This window comes from Vespa velutina, chromosome 18 (assembly GCF_912470025.1).
Source record: "Vespa velutina chromosome 18, iVesVel2.1, whole genome shotgun sequence".
NCBI lineage: Eukaryota > Metazoa > Arthropoda > Insecta > Hymenoptera > Vespidae > Vespa > Vespa velutina.
The window spans coordinates 673,059-687,628 of record NC_062205.1 but is presented as its reverse complement, the minus strand read 5'-3'; the positions used below and the strand labels follow the sequence as shown (position 1 = coordinate 687,628).

General features: G+C 29.3%; 1 long non-coding RNA gene and 1 other non-coding gene across 3 annotated transcripts; one reads left to right on the top strand and one right to left on the bottom strand.

Moving 5' to 3' along the window:
- Positions 1-4,960: 4,960 nt before the first annotated feature.
- Positions 4,961-5,036, top strand: Trnas-gga. Its single transcript has one exon. It is a non-coding gene; the product is annotated as a tRNA-Ser (tRNA).
- Positions 5,037-10,782: 5,746 nt separating this feature from the next.
- On the bottom strand, positions 10,783-12,938 carry LOC124955395. 2 transcript variants are annotated; one of them, XR_007102863.1, is made up of 2 exons: positions 11,149-12,938; positions 10,783-11,081 (listed from the first exon to the last, which is right to left on the bottom strand). It is a non-coding gene; the product is annotated as an uncharacterized LOC124955395 (long non-coding RNA). The 2 variants fall into 2 exon arrangements; XR_007102862.1 differs by having other exon boundaries at positions 10,783-11,068.
- Between the last annotated feature and the right edge of the window lie 1,632 nt (positions 12,939-14,570).

Sequence of the window (14,570 nt, the reverse complement as noted above, 5' to 3'; positions counted from 1 at the left end):
ACCCATGTTCAGTTGTTCTATATTTATAGATAGAGAAAGCGTAATCTCGAATAGTTATGAGTTTTATTTAAAATGTTGAAAATAATTTAACTTATATAAAAATATTGTTTTATTCTACTTCTATTGTATCATTTTTTTTTTTGAATAAAACAAGGCAGAAAGAACAAGAAAAAAGAAATGATGAGTAAGAAAGATTTTAAGAAAGAATGAGAGAGAAAAAGAAAGAAGAATAAAGTGAGCAAAAATGAGTCATCCTATTCTCTGTCTCTTTCTATTTCTATCTATCTTTCTCTTACATTCAAAAAAGATAATAACGCTTAATTTATACTCTATCTCACTCTCTTTTTTCCTATTTCTAAGTATATAACTCTTTTTCTTCTTATGCTCTATTTTATTCTCTATTACAATCGATTTCCTTCTTACGTAGAAGGAAGACAAGAAGGAAAATAAAAATGCGCAGTTTACTCTCTATCTCACTCTCTCTCTCTCTCTCATCCTATTTGTATATGTCTCTCTCATAGTTTATTTTTTCCTTTTACGTTTGTTTTATCTTTTAACATTTTAGTTTGTCAACGATTTATCTTTCTTATAAAAGTTACATTTAAATAACAGCTTAATATTTTCTGCTAAAGTTAAATCCGCAAAGAAATCCGTTTAATTATTAATTCTTTCTTAGTTTAAATTTAATTGATTTATTCTTATATTCTTTTTAAGTGCAAAAATATACATGTATATATATATATATATGTTGTTTTTAATTTTTTGGTTATTTTTGATAAATTGAAGAAAAGATGGAGAAAGTGATTACGAACAATTATAAATTATATTAAAAATATTGAAAATTTATTATATTATGTTATATTTTTTATATTATATTATGTTATATTATTTTATATTATGCTCTATCTCTTTCTATTTCTATTTACTTTTCCTAAAACCAAACCCGAAAAAAAATCCGCTTAACTATTAATTTTTCTCTTAATTTAAATTGAACTGATTCATTTTTATACTTTTTTAAGTGTATTATATATATATATATATATATATATATATATATATATATATATATATAATATATATAATGTGTTTTTTCTTTTCATTTATTTTTAATAAATTGAAAAAAACAAAATAAGAAAAAAGTCTCTCTATAAACGAAATTATGATATGCAGTATTAATACGTAAAATGAAATATATAACGTATAACGAAACAAGCCTCGATTACGTGAAACTTTTTGAAAATGTCAAATTAAATGAATGTTTTGTAGATATACAATTTTTCAATCACTTAATAAATTATGTCACAATATGAAAAAAAATTTCAATAATTCATGTAGTACATTATAAGATTAATTTCAGATCATGAGTATTATTATAAATACAGTAAATATTACCTGAATTTATAACATAAATTTAACATATCATTTTTTAAAGATTAAAAAAAGATTCATATACGTTATCTAAAAGTAAATATAGGATTATAGCGAGGCAATAATGGGGAGAGGAGAGTAGAGAGAAGAATTGTGAGGACAGCAGTGTTTACAATATGCCGTCTTTCTCGCGTCTCTCTTTGACATTTCACTGTAAATCAGAGATTTCAAAAGTTTTATCTAGATTTTTAATCGTAAATTTCGAAATATTTGCCGAAGAAAAGTGTTATGGAAAATACGTTCAAATTTATAAAAAAAGTTATACATAAAGGAAAATATTATAATAATTTTATAACAATAATTTTTTTTTTATGACAATAATTATCCTTTATTAAAAACTGTTTATTAACACATTTCAATAACAATTAAATAAAAATAATTAAATAATTTCAAATAAAAAGAGAAAAAAAATAATAAATTTATCAATCTGAAGTGTGTGACTTATGGAATTGTTTGTTTTCTTTTAATAATATCGGGTTGTTTGGAATGTAATTTCGCTTTTTTCCTAACAGAGGCATTACTTATATTTTTAAGTAACTAACTTCATTCTAAATCGTATTGTTATATATTTTAACTGAGCTAACATTTGAAGTCGTATTTGTAAATAATTTTGTTTGATTTTGTGGAATTGTTTTTTTATTAGTGTCATATCAAATATGAAGAATCAAACGCAGCATTTTCGGTATATTTTGTTATTTTATTACCGAAAAGGTAAAAAATTCTGTTCAAGCAAGGAAAATGTTATATTACACGTATGAAGAAGATATCTTAATAGAACGTCAGTGCCAAAATTTGGTTTGCAAAATTTCATTCCAACAATTTTGATATTGAAGATATTCTGGAAGGCCAATTAAAGTTGATAAAGATAATCTAAAGATATTAATTGAAGCAAACCGATGAATAACAACATGAGAAATCGCTAGAAAATTAAATTTTTCGAATTTGATCATTTATGATCGTGTGAAATAACATGATTACATTTTAAAGCTCCATATATGGATTCCACATATTCTTGAAGAAATAGATTTGCTCCGTTGTATTAATATCTGTAATTTGTTTCTAAAGCGTCACAAAAATAATTAATTTACTAAAGCGAATGATAACTGATGATGAGAAATGGATTGTGATGAGAAATGGATTGTCTATAATAATGTCAAATGCAAACGATTAGGGATCAGAAGATATGAGCTCATTCAAAGCACTTCGAAAGCGGATATTCATAAAAAAAGTAATACTTTTTGTTTGATGAGATTTTAAGGGAATTATTTTTTTGAACTTTTACCTAATTTAATTAATTTAAATAATTACATAATTAATTCGGAAGAGTATTGCCATCAACTGGAAACATTGCATGATTCCATCAAATAGAAGAGGCAAAAATTGATTAACAGAAAAGGTGTAGTGTTTCACCACCATAATGCCAGACCGCACACGAGTTTATTAACCCATCAGTAGTTATTACAGCTTGAATAGGATGTGCCATTACACCGAAATTTAATGAAATTTCTTAAACAATAAAATATTCACTTCACATAAGGATGTCAATAATATACAATATATACATTTTTTTTTTAGAAAAAACATTATGTATATATATATATATATATATATATATATATATATATAATGTTGTGTTTTTTCTATTCTTTTATTTTCAATAAACTGAAAAAAATTCTCTGTAAATGAAATTAAGATATGCAGTATTAATACGTAAAATAAAACATATAACGTGAAACAAACTTCAATTACGTGAAACTTTTTGATTACTTAGATCAGTTTTTTCTAACTAAACATTAACAGTAATTATATTACTACCAGAAAAATGGCAAAAGGTATTGAATCAAAATGGTTAATATATAATACAATAAAATATTTACATATTACAAGAAAATTGTCTTTCATTTTCACGAAAAAAACACGAAATTACTTTCCGAATAACCCAATATCATAGAGCCTTGATTTTAAATTGATTGAATGTAATTTTAATATCTCTTGTCAATGTTCATCAGTTACTTATGACCTCAATTTGGACTTATTAATATTCATGATTGAGAAAGTTTTTTTTGCATATACATGTAAGTGCTTACAAATAATGAAAACATTTGTTGAGCATGTTTTTATAATTTTAGAAAATTCTGTAAAGATAATCCTTTATAAAAATCAATTAAGTAATTGTTGCTATAAGAATTCTTGATTGCGGCATTTTTTTGTAATTCGATCAGTTTTCATTATCTCTATAAAATTAAGATTGCCGTGTATGATTTGACATAACGGGTTGCACTTTAGGAATCCCTGCTGTAAACAGTAAACAAACGATTTGGAATATAATGAAATTTACTGTTCTGCTCATCTCTCCGCTACCACCTTCGCTCCGTTACATCTTCGCTATATTCCTAGACCAAGTAATACGACATCGATGGCAGGAGGTAAATTGTACTTTTGAGTTCGCACGTCAAAATATATTTTTTTTTTAATTACCAAAACATAGAACGTTCGAATGTCGTTAATTCTTTATAGGCGTTTTATCGAGAGAATGAACAAACGACGCGTACATTTTTCTTTCTTTATCTTTCTTGTCCTTTCTAAGATGCGTTTGTTTATAGAAGGAAGAAAAGACGCGACTGAGATATTGAAAGAGAATGAGATGGAAGTGCAACGTGAGTAAGATAGCCAATAAATAGGACGAAGTAACGAATATATATGAATGTGAATGGGAATAAGAAAGGCTACAGGATAAACGTGAAAAAAAGAACAGCAGAGGACAGTCTTGAGTAAACTAAGCGAAGGGTAACGGTAAAAGGTCCTGGATCAATTACAGAAGGAAGAAATGTATTATTCTAATATATTCATTAACAAAATACTTATTAATTAAAAATAAGAGATTCGGGTTTTGCTAGTCTGTATTTTCCAGATAGAATAACGAAAAATATCCTGCAGATATATCTTTTATTTAATTATTATTTCCGGAAAGTCGCGAGAGATAAAAACTGAATTATGTCCGTCGTTCTCGACGATATCACGAAAAAAGATATAATATAATTAAAAGATAAACAAAAAAAGATATATGTAGTTGGACGGAAAGCATAGAAATTAATTAATTATAAATGTATAGGTAGACTAGTTATACATACATATATATATAATAACACATTAAACAAACATAACTAAAAAATTTAAGTTAACATAAAAGATTCCGTAAAATATCATTAATTGTATGTTTATCATTCTCGCAAACTTTATATCGAAATTTTTTGAAACACTCGGTTTCTTCCGTAACTGTTCGTAAATGGCACGCAATTTAACCTAAGTATTCTTACATTATACCATGTTACTATAGATATTAATTTGATATTAATTAAAAATTTCTTTTTAAAAGATAAATATTTGTATAATAAATTAAATATATATTATTATTACGTTAAATTATGATTGAAGAAAAATAATATTTCGATTAATTATATAGAACATAATATACATATTATTAGGAGATTTTACTGTATATAAACATGTTTATAGAAAGACTTCAATATAGGTCTTCGTAGCTCATGTGGTAGAGCGTTTGTTCGGAAAGCGAAAGGTCCCGGGTTCGATTCCCGGTCGAGGAAACAAAAGGCCCGCGAGGAGGAGGAAAAAAATAAATATCTCTCTTCTTTCTCTCTCAACGCCAAGTTTTTAACATCTTTTCTTCATCTTTCTTCCTTCTTTATATAAGAATATATTTTCTCTCTTTTTCTGATGAAATTGGACTACGCGTCCATTCCACCGTGTGTTGTGGCGGGGATCTCCATCTCTCTCCCCTCGTTCATTACCTCGCAAATTTCTAGTCATTATTCTCTTTATCATATTATATAATTAATTACTTCGTATTATAATAAATTTTCCATATAAATAATTAAATATTATAATTAGTATTTCAGTAGAGTTTTATTTGCTTTAAAGATTAATAAAATTTATTTATAAAGAGTGTTGTTTTTAAAGGGGGAGAGGAAGCTTCACTTTTCATAAATAAATATTCCATACATGTAATGTATGGTATTTATTATTCCCCTTAGTGCCATGTCTTGCCTTGTGTCTCGCCTAGTCATGCCTAGTCTTGCCTTTCCCCCATTTACTTTACAGTCATAAGCGAAAATCTACATGAAACATATTTTCCTGTGACTCAAAATTCCAACTAGAGACAACACTATTTTTAGAGAGCCAAGAAAAGTCATAACAAAACGCGGTCGGATCAGTTTAGTTTTATTGGACAATGGTTCTCCTTCATTATTTCTCTATTCCTGCTGCTGAATAGGTTGGCAATAATCTGGTAAAAGGGGACCGATTATTGTGTTATAAAATTGGTGGGATTTGCAGTGAATTGTATGCGGAGTGTGGGGGCTTGGGGTGGTTTATGTAGTACATTGGAGTGAATTCTATTTCCATCGTTGAGTGGCAGCAGTGTAGGAAGTAGTGTTAATAACAGTGTCTGTCCGTAGAGAAAATATATACTTGGGCTGAAAGTTTCCTAGATAGCTCAGGTGGATAGAGCAGTCGCCCGAAAATCTTTACGAAAATCAAGCGAAGATCTAATTTTTTTCTTCTTTCTATCCATTTTTTAATTTCTATGACAATATTTCTCATGAAACGTTTTCTATTTTTGTATTTCTTGCATGATTCTTCTTTCCCAAGGAGCAGGAGGATTATATTTTTTTTTACGTTAAATAATATAGGGGATGAGTAATCACGATCAAAACGCATGGACACAACGCATCGATAGTGTACGGCAACAGTCGGTGACAAGATTGATACATTAATATATCAATATCTCCTCGTTTCGTAAATGGACATTTTTTCGTTACATAGTATTCCATTACGTACATAGAAAACATTATATACACTTTATATTTTTAATGCAATATTTTGTAATTCATTCTTATGTATTCACAATTTACATTTTATTTATAATCACAGCAATAATAAGAAGTGCGAAGAATTAAATTAAAGGGAAATTAATCTTTATATAGATGACCTTTCGAACGGTAATCGGACTCAGTACAAAACGATACTTTTTATCACATCTACATTTTACAGCTCTCATATTTTTAAATATCATAGACTCAGACATACATGTGGATGGAGCAACTGGCAGAAATTAAATTTATTGATATTTACTTTCTTACATTCTCATTTTATTGTTCAAACAATTTTGTCTCAAAGAGGAATATATTTATTAGCAAGACTTTGTATGAATAAGATTCCGTTACACTGATTGGTATTTCTAGCACATTTTTGTTCAATCAGCAATTATACACATTTTTAATTGACATTTCATACCACAGAACGTCACATATGTATTGAAGTAATCGAATGATCGATATATTACTTCGAAAAATGATAACTAATAATAAAGATGTGAATGGTGGAGTAAAATGTAAAATGCCAGTCCTTGATAGATAATGCTGGCCTTTGTAGCCCCGTGGGGCGCGCCGCTCCTTAGGATCTCTCCTATATCGGCTTTGGCCGCCAAGATAGTGTTACGCAATAAGACTATACTAGCGAAGAGCCATGCTTTCGGTGCAGGGCCTGAAAAAATCCCAGGCGCACGAAGGACGAACCGGGAGGACGATTTCGCCATGTACCTTAAGGTACATGCCCACGGGGAATCACGTGGAGGTACACCTGATCGCTCGGCCTAGCGATGGCCCGTTTGTAGCACGTCAACATAATAGAAAAACGCGTGTGGACGTTAATCTAACTCACATGCTGATCAAGCTGCGAAAACCGCGAATGATCGAGGAATTTGAATAATTTCCATCAGTTATGCAGGCCAAAATTCACAGGAATAGTGACTGTTCGTTGCCCGACGGCGTGCTAGTCCTTGACAAGACAAGATGCAGTATTTCGTCTGTTACAAGTTGTTTCCATTAAATATGTATATCAATCAAATTATACGAAACACTACGAAGATCGCAAGTAGCGGCACGTATAACTAATATACGGTATTAATAATAACTAATAAATAACAATTAATATACGCTGAGATTAAAATCAGTCGTGATTAGGCAATCAAAGTGAGCACATTTCCATTAATCATATATTTTCTTTTTTTATTTTATACATTAATTCTTTCCTAATAAAAGTCTAATAAATTATCAGAAATGGAATATCAAATAAAAAGATACAAGTGCTCTTTGCAAGGAAAGACAATATTGTAGCGTGATAATTTTTTCCGAACCAAAGATTAGTTGGTTTTGGACATAACAGTAGAGCAGGACACATGATAGAGTGTTATTACGAGAAGTCAGAATAATGCACAGAGGCAGAGTTGTCAGATAAAAAAACGATCGATTGGAAAGTCAAGGATTTAAGAAATATATATTATAATTCTGAAATTATTTGATAGCTTTTTCAAGGTATGCAAGATCACTTTCCTGATTTAAGGATGCATATCACTGTAATATTTTAAAAAATTCAAACTTTTAGCAATTACTTATTTCGGAAGATCACTTAAAATATTTTGAAACATTATCTTTCGATATTGAGATAATAATTAAAATATACAATGAGTATGCAATTCTCTATGCGTGAAACGATACAGCTTTTGAGTATTACAATTCGCCAAATTTGAGGGTAAATCAACAGGATATGCAGTTGAGGATTACTGAGAAAAACTAGACAAATGTACAGAAGCAGGTATGTCAGAGAAGGAACCAGTCAAATGAACAGTTAAAGATTTAAATACTATTTGGGATCTCTCAGTTATATGTTATCCTATGAAGCGGTATTTAATACTCTAATGTTTTTAACAGTAGGTATTATCGTGATAGCAACTTATAATGTGAGGAAATTTAACCTAATAGAAGTATAAGAAAGAATGAACCGCACTTGTAATTGAAGTTATAAATTAATGTGTGAAGGCTTTAATCGAGACTATCTTCTTGAACGATGTTTATGTGTCTCTTATCAAAGTAATAACTAGAAATTCTACGATGGTTATTTGAATGTTTGCGACAAAAGATGACATTGTTTGATATCATTTTCTAGTAGAAATTGCTGCAAATATTGCTACAATACTATTCAATGATGAACGTGTTCTAACAGACATTGAGTTGTAAAAATAAGCAAAAATCAATATTATGCAACAATAGATTTCTAACGTATTATTCAGATTCGAAGAGTCAGAAATAACAATGAAAATGAAAATGAAAATTCGAATGCTAGAATTCCAAGAATATTTAATTAGGAAATTAAGAGAAGTAAGTTAATTAATTTTACTTTTCATTATCGAATGAACAACAACTGGAACTTTAAACGCATCTTTCTCGAAGAAGTTTTTTTCAACCGTGTTAACATCATGTCTGAAAACTATGCATTCAGTTGATATGACTTATGTCGCAATTTGATCATAGAATCTTTTTGTCTTACTGGATGTATGATTTTTTCGATTAGTTTTTTCGTTGTAATTTTTTTTGTTTTCGAAGAGGAGGAGAAGGATTTTACTTCGTCGGAAATTTTATACTTTTTCTTCACAATTTTGTCAATTTTTCATATCTTTATTTGATCTTACGTCTGATAATAATTATCCTTAAATATTCCATTAATATTTTTTATTTCAGATAGATTGTTATGGATTTTCTTTCAAAGAGCTAACTTTCGGGTCTTGGAAAGTGTTTATATGGATGAATAAGGGTGGTGGTACTAGGCTAGGATACCATTGTAGGCCGATAGCGAAATACGCGTTTCTTTAAAGGGTCTCGTGAGAAATGGAGAAATAAATGCGCGATATTAAATGATGCGCGCTATATTTGATCAGATGAGTTACTATTGTTTGTGTGTCTCGTTTATGATCTGTAGTTAGTTGTAGTGGTTGATTTTGAAGAAGTCTAGAAAGTTTAGACGTTGTGATTCTGAAAGGTATAACTTGACTCTTTAGATGTTGTGAGTTCGACAGCTGTAACTTGACTGCCTTTTGATCTCTTTAAAACTATCCACGTACACTAAAATGAGATTGGTAAAGGATGGAGTTTGAAATATGGAAAGAGAAAGAATAAATGCCTATTGGTCGGGAATAGTTCGTTGGAATGTTTAAACATTCCACCTGTGCCCCCTTTGTTCTAATGATCGTGTGATTAGAATATGACAATGGATATTATAAAGTCATTATTAGTCATTATTATTGACATTATCAGTTTTATTTGAAGTAGTCGTATACTTTACAGTCGTATATTCATATCTACTCGGAGTTACATAATATAAGCAAGTTATACATCGATTTATATAACTTATACAAATGAAATAATGTATTTCTTTCCATACTATTAAAATCTTAACAACTGCAACGTAATATAAATTCTTTTATAGATATTTAGGCAACTATTTCGTAACGAAAATCTTCATGAAGCGCATAACCATCAATCCTTTTTAATCACACGATATATGTTAATTGTATACATAACAAGTTTCTTATGTGTTTTTTTTTATCCATCCTCAAGTTGTTCTGATTTTTAGAATTTGAAGAATTTAGAATTTTCAGAATTTAAAATATTTTTCCAGTTGTTCTAAAAATGTAGAATTTGCTCGTTCGTTTTCTCGTTCGCTGCTTAGAAGGTTTGGAGTTGTGCAACGAAAGAATTTATCAATTATTACTGTCAAATAAATTTTCATCTTTATTGGGCAATAACTAATCAATTATAATAATTAATAATTTTCAATGAATTATTTGTGTACAATAATTTCACCGATGCCCGTTTTAAAAATGGCATATCCTTTCAGAAATGATACAATATGAAAAATATGCTTATTGCAGTTAATGATAATCATTATATAATTATCAATTTTAATAATGATAATTGTTAGTGATATTATCACTTTAGATTGATAAACACAAAATCAATACTTTTCAATAAATTCATATTATTGATTTTATAGCGCCGAATTCAATTAGATTAATTTATACATCCATGCTAAAAAAATCTTAATTCGATATTTTGAAAATCATTCGATGGTACATAAATTAAGTGTGCTGCCCCTTGCTTTGCTTGCAAAAGATAAAATTTATATGAGATGGTCGTACTGCGACCATTAATAATATTGAATGTGTAACAAAGCTAATGCTATATAAATTATCTATTTTTTCCTCAATATTTTTTGATGGGAGAAGTATATCGTCTAAATGTGCTGTTGCATTACCGTAACAAAAGATATCTAAAATTACATCAATAGTCGTTGGAACATAGTGAAAGCATTCTAAAATCCGCATAACATTCTATTGAAATGATTGTCGGATATGATGCTAAGAATATTCAGTTATCGGTACCCAATAATATCCGCTACTTAAGTCGAGTAGAGGAACAATTGGTTGGACTGTGAGATATCAATTAGTATACTATACTTGAGCTATAGGATACTGTTGCTTGAGTATTTTACCATTTACCGATATATAATACATGTGGTTGATAGTCCATGCACATTCCTATTTTTTTTTTGACCGATTTTACCGGACTGGAGAATTGAAAATCATCCTCTTCGATGATGTCGGCTTCCATCAATTGCTATTCGTCATTTATTTCCTGACTATTATTATTGCTATTCCTAATGGAATACTCAATAGGGTTGATAATGTACAGATTTTGGATCCACGAATAATATATTCATCTCAGATCTATCGATATAGACTATTTGTAGGAAATATTTAGCAAGTGCATCTTCATATTTGCTAAGAATAAATAAATTTTTACTGACTAGTTCTCCAGAAAATTCTGTGAAATTTCCAAATATTCGAGTTTTCCAATATAATGGGATCTCAATTTACTTTTCCCGTCGCATTTTTCTTATCATATTTTGGAGATAATATTTCACTTATATCTCCATAATTTCTTTCGGTTACTATTCCTGCCTGCGAATAAAAGTGTACATCTTTGTTAAATATATTAATTATTGTTCTTACCTTTAGTATTCACTTCAGTTCGATTTCAACAATACTTTTTTGCACTCAATATTGTTGTTTAGGTCGTAATTCTGTGTCTTTGTCGGAACGTTTTTTATTAACATTATATCGTCTTGAGTATCTTTGTCCTCTAATGTTATTGACATTTTTTTTTGTAGATTTGATTTGCTTACTTTTTTCTCCTTGATATGTCCGACTATTATTTAAATGATCTTTCACCACTTTCTTTAGCCCTCGTATTTATATTCACTTAACCGAAACATTTTGAAAGTCGCTTTTTGTAACTATCAGATTTTTATTAAACCACATAATTAAATTGTGCGGTATTTTAATTACCGGAGTAATGATTAGACGGTTTCTTGCACTTACTGTACCTTTTTGCAAATAAGAAGATAAATAATTAGTCAATCATGCTTATTACCGTTTATTTATCTTCGCTTGATTCCGAGTATATTTTTTGTTCTCTGAATTGTTGTTTCCTTTTGTCCATACTCTTTTGACTGTGAATCGATTATGTGTTATATCTATGGCTTGGTCGTTGTTTTCTCATATACGCAAATTTCGTATTAACAATTTTTGTCCTGTAATATTATTGACGTTTGTTGTTGGTTCGTAGATTCTATTTGCTTTGTTCGAGTTGGTAAGAAGTTCCTTCACCAGATTCATTACTACTCTTATTTATAAATATTTAACCACGAGCACTTTACAAATATCGATGAGATATTCGATTAACCATACATCATACAATTAATTGTGCGGTATTCTAACTATCAGAAAAATAATTATACCGTTCTAACTTTATTCTTGTAATCTGTACGTAATATAATGATTTTAATAAAATGTGTATCATTTTCAAACGCGCGTTTATCTTCCCGTGTGATATTCCACTTCTGATAATTTATTAGACTTCTCTTAAAAAAAAATAAGAGATCGTTGTAATGTAATTTACCGTACAATGACTAATAATTTAAGACACTTGACTCGAGTGCCTAGGCACAAGTGACTTCATCCTGATAGCTATACCCTATGTATTTATATTAGTTGTAGGTGTCGCTACTCGCGGTTTTTGTATTTTTCCGGGCAATTTAATTATTATATATAGGTACGAGAAAATTATAAAAGAATCTACATCTTGTTCGTACATAAGGAGGCGTATTATATATATTGTACCATATATATGTATATATTTTGTTACTCGTACCGTTCTTATTAATGTATTAGCGTATTTCTTCGTGGGGCATGATAAACTGGTAATTTTTCAAAAAACGTTTTGAACTATTTCTTAGAAATAATATATCAAGCATTAGCATTGCTTCTTCATATGTGATGTTCAATGATATTAAGTATAAGACAAAAATTCTCCACTTGTTGGATCGAAGAGAGCATACTACTATCGCACTATCCGTATGCATTTCGTTAGTATTATCAGATTCACAATTTCCGTTTTCTGCTCTCGCTGTTAATTTCTCATTGGTCGTACATCAATGATCTCACTTTCCTTCTCTCTCTCTCTCTCTCTCTCTCTCTCTCTCTCTCTCTCTCTCTCACTTCCTCTCACTCACACCCTCATTCTATGGATTGCAGTTTTTGCGGCTAATATTTATACAAATCAAGTAGCATGAACTATCAGTTGTAAAATAAGAATTAATTATGCAATAAAAAAAAAATATTTTGGGAGAATTTATAGACATATAGATTACAACTTTATATTAGTAATAATGATATTACATTGTTGATCGATTGTAAATTTCTTAGATTTATTTATTAATTTTTCGTGAGATAATGCAGACACATGCATTCTCGAATAAGAAGAAGTAGCAAATAATAAACTCCAAATTAATATTTTGTATTTCTTTCACAGTAATACACTGACCGTGATAATTAAATTTACTAGCGTAAAATATACATTTTTTGTATATTGTTTATGACTTTGTTCTTATCGTTAAAAGTCATCAATTATCGATATTTATTAAATTTTAGAAATGTAAAAATATTTTGTCAATTAAGTGAACACTTCTGTAAATGTTGCTAGTCGTCAATGTCGCATTTCTTCAAAAATAGAACGTGACAATGCAACTATCAAGCATTCCGAACACGAAGCTCCAATTATACTTGTGTCAGATTCCGTATCAGAGACTTACTGAAATCTGTTTACTAGGAAAAATGCGTCGATTATAATGGCCTATTTTGTTTACTTTGCTTATGCATCCTATATCGTGATTAACATTGATTTTGTACGCCTTCAAAAATGCGAGAGATGGCAACCAGCAATGATTTGATATATGATGGAGGAATTCGTGTCTGAAATCAAAGGATTCAATGGAGGAACATGAGGAAAAGAACTTTCCGAAAATCATATCAGTAATGAAATACAGAAAACAAGAAAATTAGTGCAATAGCAAAATATTTGTATCTGGCATTGCAATTAGGAATTAGATTAATTTAAATTGGCTTTGGGACTTTCACAATACATTTTAAGTTTCGATTATCAATGTAGAATTTACTATTATACGTCGAATTTACTGCCAAATATCTACACAATCGTTCGCGAACAGACATCACAAGTTGATTATCGGTTTTATAATACTAAGATTCTCATTATTTGATTTTGTTCAATGCTCTAACTTCCGTTCTAACGGCGATAAGAATATTCCTCCAGAGGAATCATCAATCGTCGCATTTTTCTTATCATATATTGGAGATAATATTTCATTTATATCTCCATAATTTCTTTCGGTTACTATTCCTGCCTGCGAATAAAAGTGTACATCTTTGTTAAATATATTAATTATTGTTCTTACCTTTAGTATTCACTTCAGTTCGATTTCAACAATACTTTTTTGCACTCAATATTGTTGTTTAGGTCGTAATTCTGTGTCTTTGTCGAAACGTTTTTTATCAACATTATATCGTCTTGAGTATCTTTGTCCTCTAATGTTATTGACATTTTTCTTTGTAGATTTGATTTGCTTACTTTTTTCTCCTTGATATGTCAGACTATTATTTGAATGTTTCTTCACCACTTTCTTTATTCCTCGTATTCATATTTTTTTAACCGAAACATTTTGAATATCGCTTTTTGTAACTATCAGATTTTTATTAGACCACATAATTAAATCATATGGTATTTTAATTACCGGATTAATGATTAGACGGTTTCTTGCACTTATTGTGCTTTTCTGCAAATAAGAAGGTGAATAATTAGTCACTCATGCTT